Below are 15,529 nucleotides of genomic sequence, written 5' to 3' on the forward strand. Positions count from 1 at the left end.
TTAAAACAGTATAAAAGTAAAAAATAACATAATATATTATTTATCCAAATACAATAATTTCAACTTCACACAAGTTAAATAAATTCATTTAGGATTAAGTAATTAATACCTTTGAAAAAAGAATGATTTAGACTATTTAGTTTAGTTAGATAAAATAATTTTTATGTTTATTAAATTATTTTTAATTCGTAAACGGGTCATATCGGGTCATATCAGGTCACCACAGGTTGACTCGAAATCGACCTGTTTTCTTTTCGGGTTCTACTCGATTCTGACCCGAATTCCCGAAATCTCAACCCAAACCCATTAATTTCGTGTTAGGTTTGTGTCGTATTTTCGGGTCGTGACAGGAATTGCCACCCCTACTTTAAACCATAAAATCATCCACAAAATAGCATATCTAACCTCTACAACCCACTAATTAACAATCAATTGAAGTAAAGAGAAAGTTCTTGACAAGATACCTTCAAACCCCAAGAAAATTGGTAACTTAGAACTTACCCCATCAAAATAACTCGACCAACCTCCTTAATCCTTCCTAGCTAGCACTTTGTATGGAGTACTTCGTGATTTAATCGGTTGGAACTCAAGATAGAAGCAAGGAATTGAAGTACACGATGAAGTATTTCCTCTCCTTTCTCTCCCTCAAGTTGTTCGGTCAAGCCAAGGAAAGAAAAATGGGTTTTGAACTCTAAATTAAGGCCAAAAGATGAAGACTTAATCACTAAGAAAAGTGATCCACGACAGAATCCGGCTAGAATCTGGCCGGATAGTTGGCCGGATTCAAGGCAGAGGCGTCTCAATTTTTTTCCAAACCACCAAATCAATCCGGCCAAGAACTAGCCGGATATGCGGCCGGATTCCCCAAAAGCACTATTCACCAGATATTTTTTCCTTTTCTTCTTCTTTCGGGCGTCACAATATCTCATTTGGTCTTAAAGGAAATGTTGACTATGTAAGGAAATGTATTTGATATTTGATGGAACTTACATTAGTTTAGCTTTGAGTTTTGTGCCTTGTGGATTGCCTACAGGGTATGATGGTGTTATGTCCTGGGTATGGGGTTTGACAATAAATCAGTGTTTCATGCATTCCAAAAAAAAAAAACACTGGTTGAGATCCTATTTGGAGTGTGAAGTAACAAAATATGGTTCTCAAAAATAGGAGAACATCTTTTGTTTAACAATACGTAAACTCCTATCTTTTAGCCAATCGCTAATTCATTTGTGTTTAGTCACCAACGCATTATTTGTACAAATTATTTGGAGTTCATATTATATGAACACTTTTTTTAAGTCTATAGTCCTTGATATCTTGGAGTTGTAAGAAGGGTACGTCTAAACCATGAGCTTGAATTAAGCTAGAAAAGGGATGCAGAAACTAAAAAAAAATACAAACTATGTCTAAGCTTATTCAGAAAACATTATCAAAAGGAGATTTAGTCACTCATTCACTTGATCTTTAATTCAGTATAAGCTTGAGTTAAGAATGGGTTTTAAGTTTGATTCTCGTACTGAAATCTGATGCTATGATCCAGGAACATAAAAGCATCGCTATAATTTTGTAAGGGGTGTTCTATGAAATGGTTTTAGACATTGTGATGACATAAATGCATCCTACAAGGAAGCTAGGGCAAAAAGGGCATCGTTGGACTTCAGTAATATGTGGTAAATTGTTGAGAGCTAGGTTATCAACTTTTGGTCCACAAAAGAAAAGGCAGAAGTAAACCATAGACAGTGACAGGGAATACCATGTAAAGGGCTTGTTTCTTTGCACTAGCATGATTGCAAATATGAATGGCTTGGAAGTAAAGTGAAGAGATAAGTCTTTTGCTTTTGACCCCATGGCTGAAATAATTTCCTGGAAAAAGAAGACCAGCACTAGGCAACGTTTCAATATCAAAATCTAATGACTTCACCCACTTTTGCCACTTTGGCTTTCTTGTTTGATACTTGTATGGTAAATACCAAAATGTTACCCCGACGCCTTTGCAAAAGTAACAATTGTTTTACAAATTGGATGAATCTACAGAAAAGCGTAGAAAATGTTGGGGCAGTTTATTTGATTTCTAGTGTAAACAATCAGCTATGGTATATTTCAAAAATTAGTTTTTAATGCAAAAATCATAGATTCGAACTCTTCCATTTTCATACTAAAAAAAATTGTGTTTAGCTTCAACAGTCTTTGAATCCTTTTAAAATGTTAAACTGCCCTTTAATCTTCATTTGGGTATGCAATCTCTTAATAGTAGGGGATAATCGAAAAGACTTCCAACCATTTGGGGCAGGGCAAGTCACAAAAACGAGATCAGTATGTGATTTGGGTGTTGCTCCCATGGGACATAATAAAAATATGAAAATCTTTTTAGCCTATTACATGAAATTTCAAATGTTGATGCCCCATCATAATGAATCTGGCTTTGTCGGTGTATGTATAAGCAATCATTCCAATAATAATAATAATACTAATAATAATAATTGTCGAAGATATTATCTCCTATGATTATGGGAGATATTATCTTCCATAATTATCTCCCATGATTATGAGAGATATTACCTCCCATGATTATGAAATTTTATTGCTTATGATCAATCAAGTTTGAATAGATAGGATATGAGTTGATTATGTAATCCCTAAAATCATGGTTCTATTGCCTTAAGTGGTGGCAGAACTATGATAGGGTTGTCCTATAAATGCCTACCTTGTAAGCATATTTAGGGTGTGGGAAAATAAAAAAAAGGCAGAGTTTTTGTTCATTTTTTTCTTTTCTTTTAAAACTTACATGGTATCAGAGCTCCGGCTCTGTACCAATTCCTGCCATGAACTACCGAGCAGCCATGACTGGATCAACTGCTCACACAAGAGAAGACTCATCCTCGTCTTCAGTAGTTATCCAAACTACAGATTACTCCGCTTCAAATTCTTCTTCCCTACAAATAACCGTTCATAAATTAAATGGTTCCAATTATCTGGAATGGGCTCAATCCGTAAAACTGGCTATCGATGGCAGAGGTAAACTCAGCCACCTTACTAGAGAAATTCAACAACCAGCTGCTGAAGATCCCAATTTGAAGAGATGGCATTTAGAGAACTCTCTAGTTATCGCTTGGTTGATAAACTCTATGGAACCAGCGATAGGAAAGCCACACTTATTTCTGCCCACAGCCAAGGATATGTGGGACGCTGTCCGGGATATGTATTCCAATATAGAGAATTCGTCTCAAATTTTCAATCTCAAGACGAAATTGTGGAAATCAAGACAAGAAGATAGAGATGTTACAACCTATTACAATCAGATGGTAACTTTATGGCAGGAATTGGATCTTTGTTATGAGAATGAATAGGACTACCGTGCAGACAGTGTTCGATACAAGAAACGGGAGGAGAAGACAGAGTCTATATCTTCTTGGCCGGACTAAATCAAGAACTTGATGAGGTGCGAGGTCGTATTTTGGGCAGGAAGCCTCTCCCCTCCATTCGTGAAATATTTTCTGAGGTCAGAAGAGAAGAATCAAGGCGTAAGGTGATGCTAAAGTCCAAGGCAGAGGATGAAGTTGAGACTTCAGCATTGGTTTCTAAGGGGAAAGATTTGGACGGAGATAAAAGAAGGAAGCCTTGGTGTGAACACTGTAAAAAGTCATGGCACACAAAGGACACGTGCTAGAAATTACATGGGAAACCATCGAATTTCAAGAAGAAAAATGGAGGTGATAGCAAGGTGTTGCAGACTGTGAATGAGGATTCTCAAAAGCAACAAACTGACTCTGAGACACCAGCCTTCACAAAGGAACAATTAAGCCAACTGTACAAACTCTTTAAGTCTCCACAATTTTCAGTCACTGAGCCAAAAAGCTTCACTCTTTCTGTTTTTTTGCTAAAAATGGTAAACCTTTTACTATTGCTCTTTCATGTAAAACATCAAATGCAACTTGTCCACGGATTATATGAGTTATTGATTCTGGAGCCACTGATCATATGACTAGTTTGTCACAATTATTTTCTACCTACAGTCCATGTGCAGGCAGTAAAAGGCTCAAGGTTGCTGACGGATCATTATCCATCATAGCTGGCATAGGTTCCGTTGTCATCTCTCCTACTCTAACACTTCATAGAGTTCTTCATGTTCCAAAGTTATCATGCAATTTGCTGTCCATAAGTAAATTAACTAGGGATCTCATGTGTGGGATTAATTTTTCCCCCTCCTTTTGTGAGTTTCAGGAACTGACCACGGGGAGGATGATTGGATGTGCTAGAGAAAATGGAGGACTTTACTTCCTTGAAGATGGATCAAATATGACAACACCAATCAAAAACACATGTTACGGGTCTGTCTCTATTACTAGTAATAAAGAGATTATGTTATGGCACTTTAGACTAGGACATCCTAGTTTTATTACATGAAATACTTATTTTCAGATTTGTTTAAGAATAAAGATTCATCTTCCTTTCAATGTGAAATCTGCGAATTGGCTAAACTTCATCGGTCTACATTTTCTATACATCCTTATCAACCCTCAAAACCGTTTTTTCTATTACATACTGATGTTTGGGGTCCCTCTAGAATTTCAACTTTATCTGGAAAAAAATGGTTTGTTACATTCATCGATGATCACACAAGAGTTTGTTGGGTGTATTTGTTAAGAGAGAAATCAGAGGTTGCAAGTATGTTTCAACAATTCTACAGCATGGTTTTGACATAATTTCAAGAAAAAATCAAAATTGTTTGGAGTGACAATGGAAAAGAATATTTCAATAAAATTTTGGGAAGCTTTTTTCTTGAAAAAGGGATTGTGCATCAAAGCTCCTGCAATGATACTCCACAACAGAATGGGGTAGCTGAAAGAAAAAATAAACATCTTTTAGAAGTGGCGAGGGCATTACTTTTTTCAAGAAATGTTCCTAAATATCGGTGGGGCGAAGCAATTTTAACTGCTACATATCTCATAAACAGAATGCCCTCAAGAACCTTGAATTTCCAAACTCCTCTGAATTTTTTCAAAACAATTTATCCCATGTTTCGATTAGCATATGAAGTCTCATTAAAGGTGTTTGGGTGCATAGCCTTTGTTCACAATTATGAACAAGGTCGAAGTAAGTTAGACCCTCGAGGAAGAAAATGCATTTTTGTTGGATATGCACCCTCGCAAAAGGGGTATAAATGCTTTGACCCTATTTCGAAAAAAATGTTTGTAACCATGGATGTAACATTTTTTGAAGATAAACCTTTCTTTGGAGATCCTCTTCAAGGGGGGACTCGGCATGTAGAAGAACTTGTAGGAGATGATGATGTTTTTCGTATCAAATTCCTGATCAAAATTTTGTTGATAGGAGAATTGATTTTTCTGATTTTTTAGAAGAATCTGCTGCACAATTTCCTCAACAAGAATCTTTTCAAGATAATAATCCTGAAAAATCAAATGACACTCTTCAATTTCCCCGTCAAAAGGATTTTGAAAAACGTGAAAAAATTGATCGGGGATTAAAAGAGGATCTCTTGTCTTTAATGCCAATAACAGAGTCGAATTCTTTTAGTGAAAGAGATGGGAATGCAACTGAAAAAACCTTGAAAACCTATGTCAGGAAAAATCATCGAGGAAAAGATAAAGCTCCCCCTTCTCTTCACAACAAGGAATCCAAATCTAGGGCAGAATTTGATGTTTTTGAGTCATCAGATAAAGTTTCCTCTAATTCAAAGATTGCTGATTTGGATCTTCCTATTGCACTTCGAAAGGGAGTGCGTTCTTGTACCAAACACCCTATAACTAACTATGTCTCTTATGAAAAGTTATCCCCTACTTTCTTGACATTTACTTCACAACTTTCTTCTGTGAAAATTCCAAAGAATGTACAGGAAGCATTACAAGTTCCAGAGTGGAGAAAGGCTATTGAAGAAGAGATATATGCTCTTGAGAAGAATCAAACATGGGAAGTAACAAACCTGCCACAAGGGAAAAAGACAGTAGGGTGTAAATGGATTTTTACCATCAAGTATAATTTCGATGGGACATTGGAACGGTACAAATCTCGATTGGTGGCTAAAGGGTTTACTCAAACCTACGGGATCGATTATCTTGAAACTTTTGCTCCAGTGGCAAAATTAAACACTATTAGGGTGCTTCTCTCAATAGCAGTAAACCTTGATTGGCCGCTCCAACAACTTGATGTCAAGAATGCATTTTTAAATGGTGATCTGGAGGAAGAGGTGTACATGGAGTCTCGCCCTGGATTTGAAGGGAAGTTTCAATCTAGAGTTTACAAGCTAAAAATGGTTATATGGTCTCAAACAATCTCCTAGGGCCTGGTTTGGAAAATTTACTAGGTCGGTAAAGAATCAAGGCTATACCCAAGCTCAGAGTGATCACACCATGTTTGTTAAACACTCCAAGGATGGGAAGATAGCAGTACTCATTGTGTACATGGATGATATCATCCTCACAGGAGATGACTTAATTGAGATGGAATGGCTGAAGAAAAGTCTTGCTTCAAGCTTTGAAATCAAAGATTTGGGAACACTACGATATTTCTTAGGGATGGAGGTAGCTCGGTCGAAGAAGGGCATTGTTGTGTCCCAACGCAAGTATGTTTTGGATCTTTTAAAGGAAACAGGATGAGTAGATGTCGACCTACAGACACTCCTATGGATCCAAATCACAAGTTAGCAGATATAAAAGATGGAACACCAGTTGATACTGCTCGATACCAAAAGTTAGTAGGCAAGCTAATTTACTTGGCTCACACTCGTCCTGATATAGCTTTTTCAGTGAGTGTTGTGAGCCAGTTTATGCATTCTCCATATGAAGAGCACCTTGATGCAGTATATCGAATTCTGAGGTACTTAAAAAGTACTCCAGGAAAGGGATTGTTCTTTAAAAGAGGAGATCGAAAGACCATTGAAACTTATACAGATGCTGATTGGGCAGGATCAGTCATTGATAGAAGATCAACCTCGGGGTATTGTACCTTTGTATGGGGCAATTTGATTATTTGGAGAAGTAAGAAACAAAGTGTTGTAGCTTGTAGTAGTGCAGAGGCAGAGTACCGAGCTATGGCTCATGGTGTGTGTGAGATGTTATGGCTGAAGAGAGTTTTAGAGGAGCTGAAAAGACCTATTGAACTTCCAATGAGGCTCTATTGTGATAACCAGACGGCAATTAGCATAGCTCATAATCCTGTGCAACATGATAGAAACAAACATATTGAGATTGACCGCCACTTCATAAAAGAGAAACTTGAAGGAGGAATTATCTGCATGCCATTCGTTCCATCAGCTCAGCAGATAGCTAACATTCTCACCAAAGGACTCCTCAGACCAAATTTTGAACTTCTTACAAGCAAGTTGGACATGATAAATATATATGCACCAACTTGAGGGGGGGTGTCGAAGATATTATCTCCTATGATTATGGGAGATATTATATTCCATAATTATCTCCCATGATTATGAGAGATATTACCTCCCATGATTATGGGATTTTATTGCTTATGATCAATCAAGTTTGAATAGATAGGATATGAGTTGATTATGTAATCCCTAAAATCATGGTTCTATTACCTTAAGTGGTGGCAGAACTATGATAGGGTTGTCCTATAAATGCCTACCTTGTAAGCATATTTAGGGTGTGGAAAAATAAAAAAAAAGCAGAGTTTTTGTTCATTTTTTTCTTTTCTTTTAAAACTTACAATAATAATAATAATAAAGTAAAAGCAAAGACTTAAAGCAGTTGCACAAGTTTATTGGGTTAATTACGTCAAAACCCCACCATTTACCTAATTTGCACTTGAGTCCTTAACGTTATTTTGTGTCATTTAAATCCTTGGATTAACAATCAACCATACTGATTCCGTTAATTTTGCCAAAAAGACAAATTTAGCATAAAATGATGTATACGTGTGTTTGTTCCCCTGTAATTCTTAATGTTAGTTTCTGTCATATGACCTCACAGATTTACTTTCAAAAGTAGCAAGGCTACCATTGTTAATATAGTTAATTGGTATGTTAAGATTAAGTGCTATCATCAATTATGTGGCAAATTTTATGATGTTACTGAACAGCAAAGGGATTTTATGCATGCAAGCATTCTAGCCACTAACACTGCATACCATAGATTTCGCCAATAATGTGGAATATTAATGAGGTAGATGATGGAAAAAGTGACTTGAAGATATTGAGATGGGAATCTTCTAATATTGTTCTTTTTCCCCTATAAAAGTGACTTGGATAAACATGCAATCAGCAGCACTTCCCTTTTTTTTTTTGGAGGATTCTCAGATGTCCCCACCTGCTTGTGGATTTATTCTAATCAAAAACTGCTTTCTTTTGACTGGAATAATTGCTTTTTTTTCTTTTAAGAAAGTTAAGGAGAAAACTGGAAGGGAAAAATGAACTATGTGAATGGAACCTCTTTTCTGAGATCAGTTAAACTGACAGAGATGAGAGTTCTACAACTGCACTTAATAGCCAAGAGCTTCTCCTCCTTTGCTGGTTGTTACTCTTTTATCTTGAAAAGCTAAGCTCACGTAAACTAGATGCTGACGTTGTTGTCTCTCTTGTTGTCGAGAGAGTTAGCGATCTGCTGATTAAAAAATTTGTCTTTCTGAAAGGTGTTCAGGGACAAGTTGAAAGACTCCGAAATGATATGGTCCGAATGCGGTGTTTCCTAAAAGATGCAGACCAATGGCAAGATGAGAATGAGAGGGTTCACAACTGGGTTTCTAAAATCAGAGCTGCGGCCTTTATGAAACGGAGGATGTCATTGAGATCTGCAGAGGCCCCGTCCTGAGCCCAGACACGTGGCAGCCCAGGGAGGCCAGAGTTGGGCCTGGACCCCAGGCCCATGGGAACCGTCCTGGGGCACACCACCGCTAGGGCTCTGGAGGGCTCCAGGGGAGAATCCCCCTCAGCGCGGGATTGAGACTATCCCGGATAGGTCCCGAAACGTACGGAGGTTGGATTTTCGAGCGGGTATAAATGGTAATGCATTCCAACTGCATAAGATACGCTCACTATTGGCAAAATACTCCCAACTGCTTTATTCCTAATAAACTCCGTTCACCAGGAGACAAACTTGACCGTCGGAGTGACTCCGGGGATCACCTCGGGGCTCCCCTGTTCGTCACCCCAGAGACCTCTTCTTGTTTGTCTTACAGAGTTGGAACACGCTCTTCTCGTCAGCACGCCGAGCTCATCAGGTCAGCTCAGCCCGGGAAAGCTTAGCGCTTCTTCAGTTGGCGCCGTCTGTAGGAACGAAAGGTAAGTATAGTTGTGTTGATGGCGGGAACGCGTTCCAAGCGAACCATCGAGAACACCGATCCCGGAGCCTGCGAGGGGTCCCGGCGAAGGGAGACCGAGGCGGCTCGGGACGCTAGGGGCTCTGCCCTTTCAGGGGAACGGAGACAGCAGATCCTTCAGTTCGTGACGGAGAACCTCCCCATACTGGAAGAAGGAGACAGTCCCCCAGGCGAGGGAGAAGGAGAAGGAATCGCCTCCCATTCCCTCAGAAGATGAGTCACGAGACTAGTCCCCCAGAAGGAAACAGTCACGAACTCCCCCTCGCCCACGAGTCTCGGTGGTCGGGGATAGCGAGAGGTACTCCCGCGACCGATCCGCTGGGAGCCGATCGAGAAATCTTTCCCCGCGGAAGCCCGCGCAGCACAAGCCTGAACACTTCCCCGACCGATCTGTCAAGAGCCGGCCGCGCAACCTTCCCCAGTGGAAACCTGTCTGAGACGAACTCGAGCAGATCTTGCGGCCGCAATTGAACAAGAACAATTACACAGTCTCGCCCTTCACCCGGGGGATAGAGGACTACCCACTACCCCGAAGGTTTAAGATCCGGAACATTGAGCTGTATGGCGCTTCGACCGACCCGGAAGACCACCTCTCGGTCTTCTTGACGCACATGCATCTGCAAACAGTCGTGGATGAAATCCGCTGCAAGACCTTCCCCATGTTTCTGAAGGGGAGGGCCCGGCTTTGGTTCCAGGATCTGGCACCGGGGTCCATCCGAATTTTCCCCGAGCTGGCCAAACAATTCGTCGTCCAGTTCGTCTCTTCGAAGACTTATTCGAAGAACGCGGCTCACTTGATGGCAATCAGGCAGAAACCGGATGAGTCACTGAGAAATTTCATGACCCGTTTCAACACGGAGAGCCTGCAGATCCGAGACAAGGATGAAAAAGTGGTGATGGCCACCTTCATGAAGGGTTTCAAGGCGGAGGAGCTCTTCTACAAGTTGGCCGAGAAGCCTCCCGCAGACCTGGAAGAGCTCTTAACCAGGGCGCACGCAGCTGCAAACGCAGAAGAGGTGGCGCGCTTGAAGAGGGAGTCGGATCCGGAGTTCGAAAATCGGAGAGGATGGGGACCCCCCGAAAGCAAGGATGGTCCGGCCAAAAAAAATGTTTTTGACCGACTCTCCAAGAAGAAAACCCCCGCTCAACCGCCGCTTTCGAAAAAGGGGTACACCCCCTGACTCGGTCAAGAGCCCAGATCCTTGCCATTATGGAGGCGGAGGGTCTAGGGAACGACCGCCTAAGATGGGGACGCCCCGGAACAAGAGAAACCAGAACCGGTATTGTGCCTTCCACCGTGATGTTGGGTATGATACGAAGAGGTGCTGGGCCCTGCGGAAGGAGATCGAGGATCTGATCCAACGCGGCTTCCTGGGACGATTTGTGCGGCAAGGTCGACCAGGTCAAGACCCAGGACGTACCTACTGCGGGGACAGGAGCGAGAGCCACCGCCGCGATCACCCTGAGTTGCGTGATATTCCTCGCGGCCGCTCCCCTGACCAGGACACTCAGAACTTGGCGGGGTTGATAAAAACCATCGCCGGGGGCCCCACGGGGGGACAGCCATGCAGTTCGGAAGAACAGGCGACTTCCCCCTGAGGGGGATGATTCCTTGAAGCGCCTGCGCATGGACGAAGAGATCACCTTCGGATCGAGGGACGCGGTTCCCCTGGCGTCAGGAAACCACGAGGCCATCGTGATGGACGTCATAACGAACAACTATCGGGTGAAGAAAGTGTACGTCGATCAAGGAAGTGCGGTGGACATCCTGTTCTACCGGGTGTTCAAGGAGTTCGGTTTGGAAGATGGGCAGTTGACCCCTGTTCGGATACCCCTGGTGGGCTTCACCGGGCCGCCCATCAATCCGGAGGAGATGATCACCCTGATGGTCACGGTAGGGCAGGCGCCCAAATGCCGGACCATTCCCGTCAATTTCGTGGTAGTCAAACAACAATCCCCGTACAATGTATTCTTAGGTCGGCCCGTCTTGAACGCCCTTTGAGTTATTCCCTTTTCGCTCCACCTCAGCGTCAAATTCTCCACCCCGGGAGGAATAGCCGAGGTGCATTGAGACCCAGAAGTGGCCAGAACTTGCTTCTTGACCATGCTTCGAGGACAGGAAAAGGTGGTCGCCCAGACGACCACCTTGGAACCCTACATCCTGGGGGAGGAGGTCTGGCAGTTGGGCACCCAGGATGAGATCGAGGAGTTCCCCTTGAGAGAGGATAGGTCTGATCGGGTCCTCCGCATCGGCGCATTGTTACCTCCCGAGGAAAAGGAGGGTCTGAAGGCCCTGCTCAGGGAGTACTTCCGGGTCTTCGCGTGGACGGTTGAGGACATGCCCGGGATCCCGACCGACCTGGCCATCCACCACCTAAACGTAGATCTCCGCTTCAAGTCAGTGAAGCAGAAGAAAAGGAGTTTCGCCCCGTAGAGGAATGAGGTGATCAAAAAGGAGGTCGGCAAGCTGCTGGAATCCAAAATCATCCTGGAGGTACATTATCCGACGTGGTTAGCCAACCCGGTCCTGGTGAAGAAGGAGGACCAGTCTTGGAAGATGTGCGTGGACTTCACAGATCTCAATAAGGCCTGTCCAAAGGACTGCTTCCCCTTGTCAAGGATCGACAGGTTAGTAGATTCTACTGTAGGTTTTGACGTTTTGTGATTCTTGGATGCCTTCAAGGGATACCACCAGATAGAGATGGCCGAAGAAAACCGGGAAAAGACTTCCTTCATCACTGAGGAAGGGACTTACTGCTATCAGACAATGCCATTTGGGCTAAAAAACGCTGGAGCTACCTACCAGCGCCTGGTCAACAAGTTATTCCAGAATCAGATCGGTAGGAGTATGGAGGTCTATGTGGACGATATGATTATCAAGAGCCGAACTTACCAACGGCTCGTTCCCGACTTGAGGAAGATCTTGGATATCCTGTGGGAGAGCCGGATGCGGCTGAACCCAAAGAAATGCACCTTCGGGGTTAGGTCGGGAAGATTCCTAGACTTCTTTGTGTCCCGAGAAGGGATCCGGGCCAATCCGGATAAGCTCCAGGCCATCATAGACATGACCCCTCCGAGGAACGTAAAGGAGGTCTAGCGGCTCACGGGAAGGATGGCCGCCCTAAGTAGGTTTCTCTCGCGTTCCGCAGTGAGGGGGTTACCCTTCTTCTGAATCCTAAAAGCGCCTAAAGACTTCCGATGGACTGAAAAATGCTAAAGAGCCTTCGCCGACCTGAAAGCATATCTTGCTGAGCTGCCCATTTTGACCGCCCTGAAGCAGAGAGAAACCCTGTTCCTATACTTGTCTGATTATAGCGAGACCGTTAGCGCCGTTTTGGTGCGGGAGGACAGAGGGGCTCAAAGGCCAATATACTACGTCAGCCGTGCTTTACAAGGGCCAAAAACGCTGTACACACCGGCAGAAAAATTGGTCCTTATCCTGGTGCACGTTAACCGGAAACTCCGACTTTATTTCCAGGCCCACAGTATTATTGTCATGACTGATCAGCCCTTACGACAGATACTCACAAAGCCTGAGGTCTCGGGCAGAATGACCAAGTGGGGCGTCGAACTGGCCGAGCACGACATCGGCTATCAGTCTCGCACCGCTATCAAAGCTCGGACCCTGGCAGACTTCCTTGCTGAGGGAGCCTGTTTGTCCGTGGCTGAGCCGAGCTCTTTGTCCAAGGAGGAACGGCCGGAAGAGCCGTGGGTACTATTCGTGGACGGGGCCTCGAGCAAGGAAGGGAGCGGAGCCAGCCTACTGCTCACCTTACCCATCGGGGAAGAGCTGACCTACGTGCTCAGATTTGACTTTCCGGCATCTAACAATGAGGCGGAATATGAGACCCTATTGACCGGATTGCGGATAGTCCACCAGATGGGTATAACCGCGATCAAAATCCGGAGTGACTTGCAACTCGTAATCCACCAAGTTTGCGGAGAGTACGAGGCCAAGGAGGACATCATGAAAAAATACTTGGCTAGGGTACGAGAAGCAATCACCCTATTTGATATTTTTGAAATCGAGCGGGTGCCAAGATCACAGAACAAGCCCGCGGACGCTCTGTCAAAACTGGCGTCTTTCTCGTTTGCTCACCTGAACAAGGAGGTCTTGGTGAAAGTAGTCAGGCAAAAAAGCATCGACCAGATCCAAGTCTTGGCTATAGACAGCCCGGCCTCTTGGATGACTCCCCTCGTGGACTTCCTTAGTTCAGGTGTCCTCCCCGGGGACAAAACCAAGGCTCGCCGACTACAGCTCAGGGCTACCAAGTACGCCTACGTTGGGGGGACCCTCTACAGGAGGTCGTATTTGTCCCCCTGGATAAAGTGCGTGACTCCTGAGAAGGGCGACTACGTCCTCCGTGAAATTCATGAAGGCTTATGTGCGGCGCATGTGGGATCCCGAGTGTTGGCCAAAAAGTGTCTGCTCCTAAGCTACTATTGGCCCTTAGTGTTTCGAGATGCCGCGGCGCTAGTTCAGCGGTGTCGAGCTTGTCAGGTGCACGCCCCGCTGCGTCACCAGCCAACTCAGGAGAAGATTCCCATCCACAGTTCTTGGCCCTTTGCCCAGTAGAGAATAGACCTTCTGGGACCTTTTTCTCGAGCTCTCGGGAGATACGAACATCTCGTGGTGGCCATCGACTACTTCACAAAGTGGATGGAAGCGGAGCCTCTGACCACTATCTCTGGGACAGCAGTTCAGAAATTCTTCTGGAAGAACGTAGTCTGCCGCTTCGGGATCCCACGTGTCTTGATATCTGACAACGGGCGGCAGTTCGCGGAAAACCCCTTCAGGAGCTGGTGTGGGGAGCTCGAGATCAACCAACACTTCACGTCGGTCGGTCATCCCCAGACCAACGGCCAAGTGGAGAACATTAACCGGACCATTCTGCAAGAACTGAAGACTGGGTTGGAACTGGCCCAGTCTAACTGGCTAGAGAAACTCCCTAGTGTCCTCTGGGTTTACCGAACTACGCCGAAAACAGCCACTCATGAGACCCCTTTCTCCTTGACTTATGGGGCAGAAGCGGTGGTACCAGCGGAGATTGGCCTCCCATCACCTCGGACATAGAACTTTGTTGCGGCAGCCAATGAAGAGGAACTGCGGTGTAACTTGGACATGCTGGAAGCCAAACGCGAGGAAGCGGCGATACGGATGGTTAGGTATAAAAGTCAACTCGCCCGCTATCATAACGAAAAGGTGAGGAATACGCAGTACCGGCCGGGAGATCTCGTCTTAAGAAGGAACTCAGTCAGTCGAGCTCATAGTTCTAACAAACTCGATCCGAACTGGGAGGGGCCGTACAAGGTACTGGAGGCGAGTCGAGTTGGGTACTGTAAGCTTGCGAAATTAGATGGAGTAGAGGTACCCCGCACTTGGCACTTTTCGAACTTGCGTTTGTTCCTAGGTTAGGTTGATATATCATGCTGCCTGTTCTTCGGAATACGCTTCCAGGTCAAGCTAAATAAATGTTCGACTTCGAATCTTCATTACAAAGTTTATAAAAACCGTTTATCTTGACCTGTCACGCTATTTGATTGTTAATTCTACATTAGCGCACTTAGCGGGGGGCAATGAATGAATGAGATGTCCTTAAAGTTTGAGAGTTTGACGTTCGACTCAGGAGGTTTGTGTAGCTTAAAACCTTAAGATCGGGTGCTCGGCCCTGGAAGCCGGCACGTCGCTTCGGTTATTAGAGTTCGATTGCTAATTTAGTTTGATAGTTTGATGTCGCCCTAGTATATTGTCCTTGACAATTTAGTTATTAGTTTCAAGTTTGATAGATGCTCGACCCGAGAGCCTTGGTGGATCAATTTGGTGCTCGACCCAGGAGGTCGGCATACCGTTCTGATTATCAGAGTTCGGCGCAAGCGAAAATTATGAGTCAAGGTTAGATAATTTCATTCGTTTCTCCATGTCCGTCCTCTCCTGGTCCAGCTCTGACCTGGTGGAGGCGAGCTGGACTTGAGCCGCTTCCAACTCCTTTTCGGCCTTGTTCAACTTACCCTTTAGGGAGTCCGTCTCCTTTAGAGCGTGGGCAAGCCTCTGCTCGGTCTCCCGATTTTTCTTCTGTTATTTCTCCAAGTCGGGAGACAGCTCGGAGAAACGGGTCACCAGGGCAGTTCCAGCGGCATTGGCCTAAGGAACGGAAAGAAAAATTAGCATACTGTCGACCCCACCCAAGGTAGAAGCAGAAACAGTGGAAGAAAGCTTACTTGAGCCTGGGCGGTGTAATAC

Source organism: Coffea arabica, chromosome 9c (assembly GCF_036785885.1).
Source record: "Coffea arabica cultivar ET-39 chromosome 9c, Coffea Arabica ET-39 HiFi, whole genome shotgun sequence".
Taxonomy (NCBI): Eukaryota; Viridiplantae; Streptophyta; class Magnoliopsida; order Gentianales; family Rubiaceae; genus Coffea; species Coffea arabica.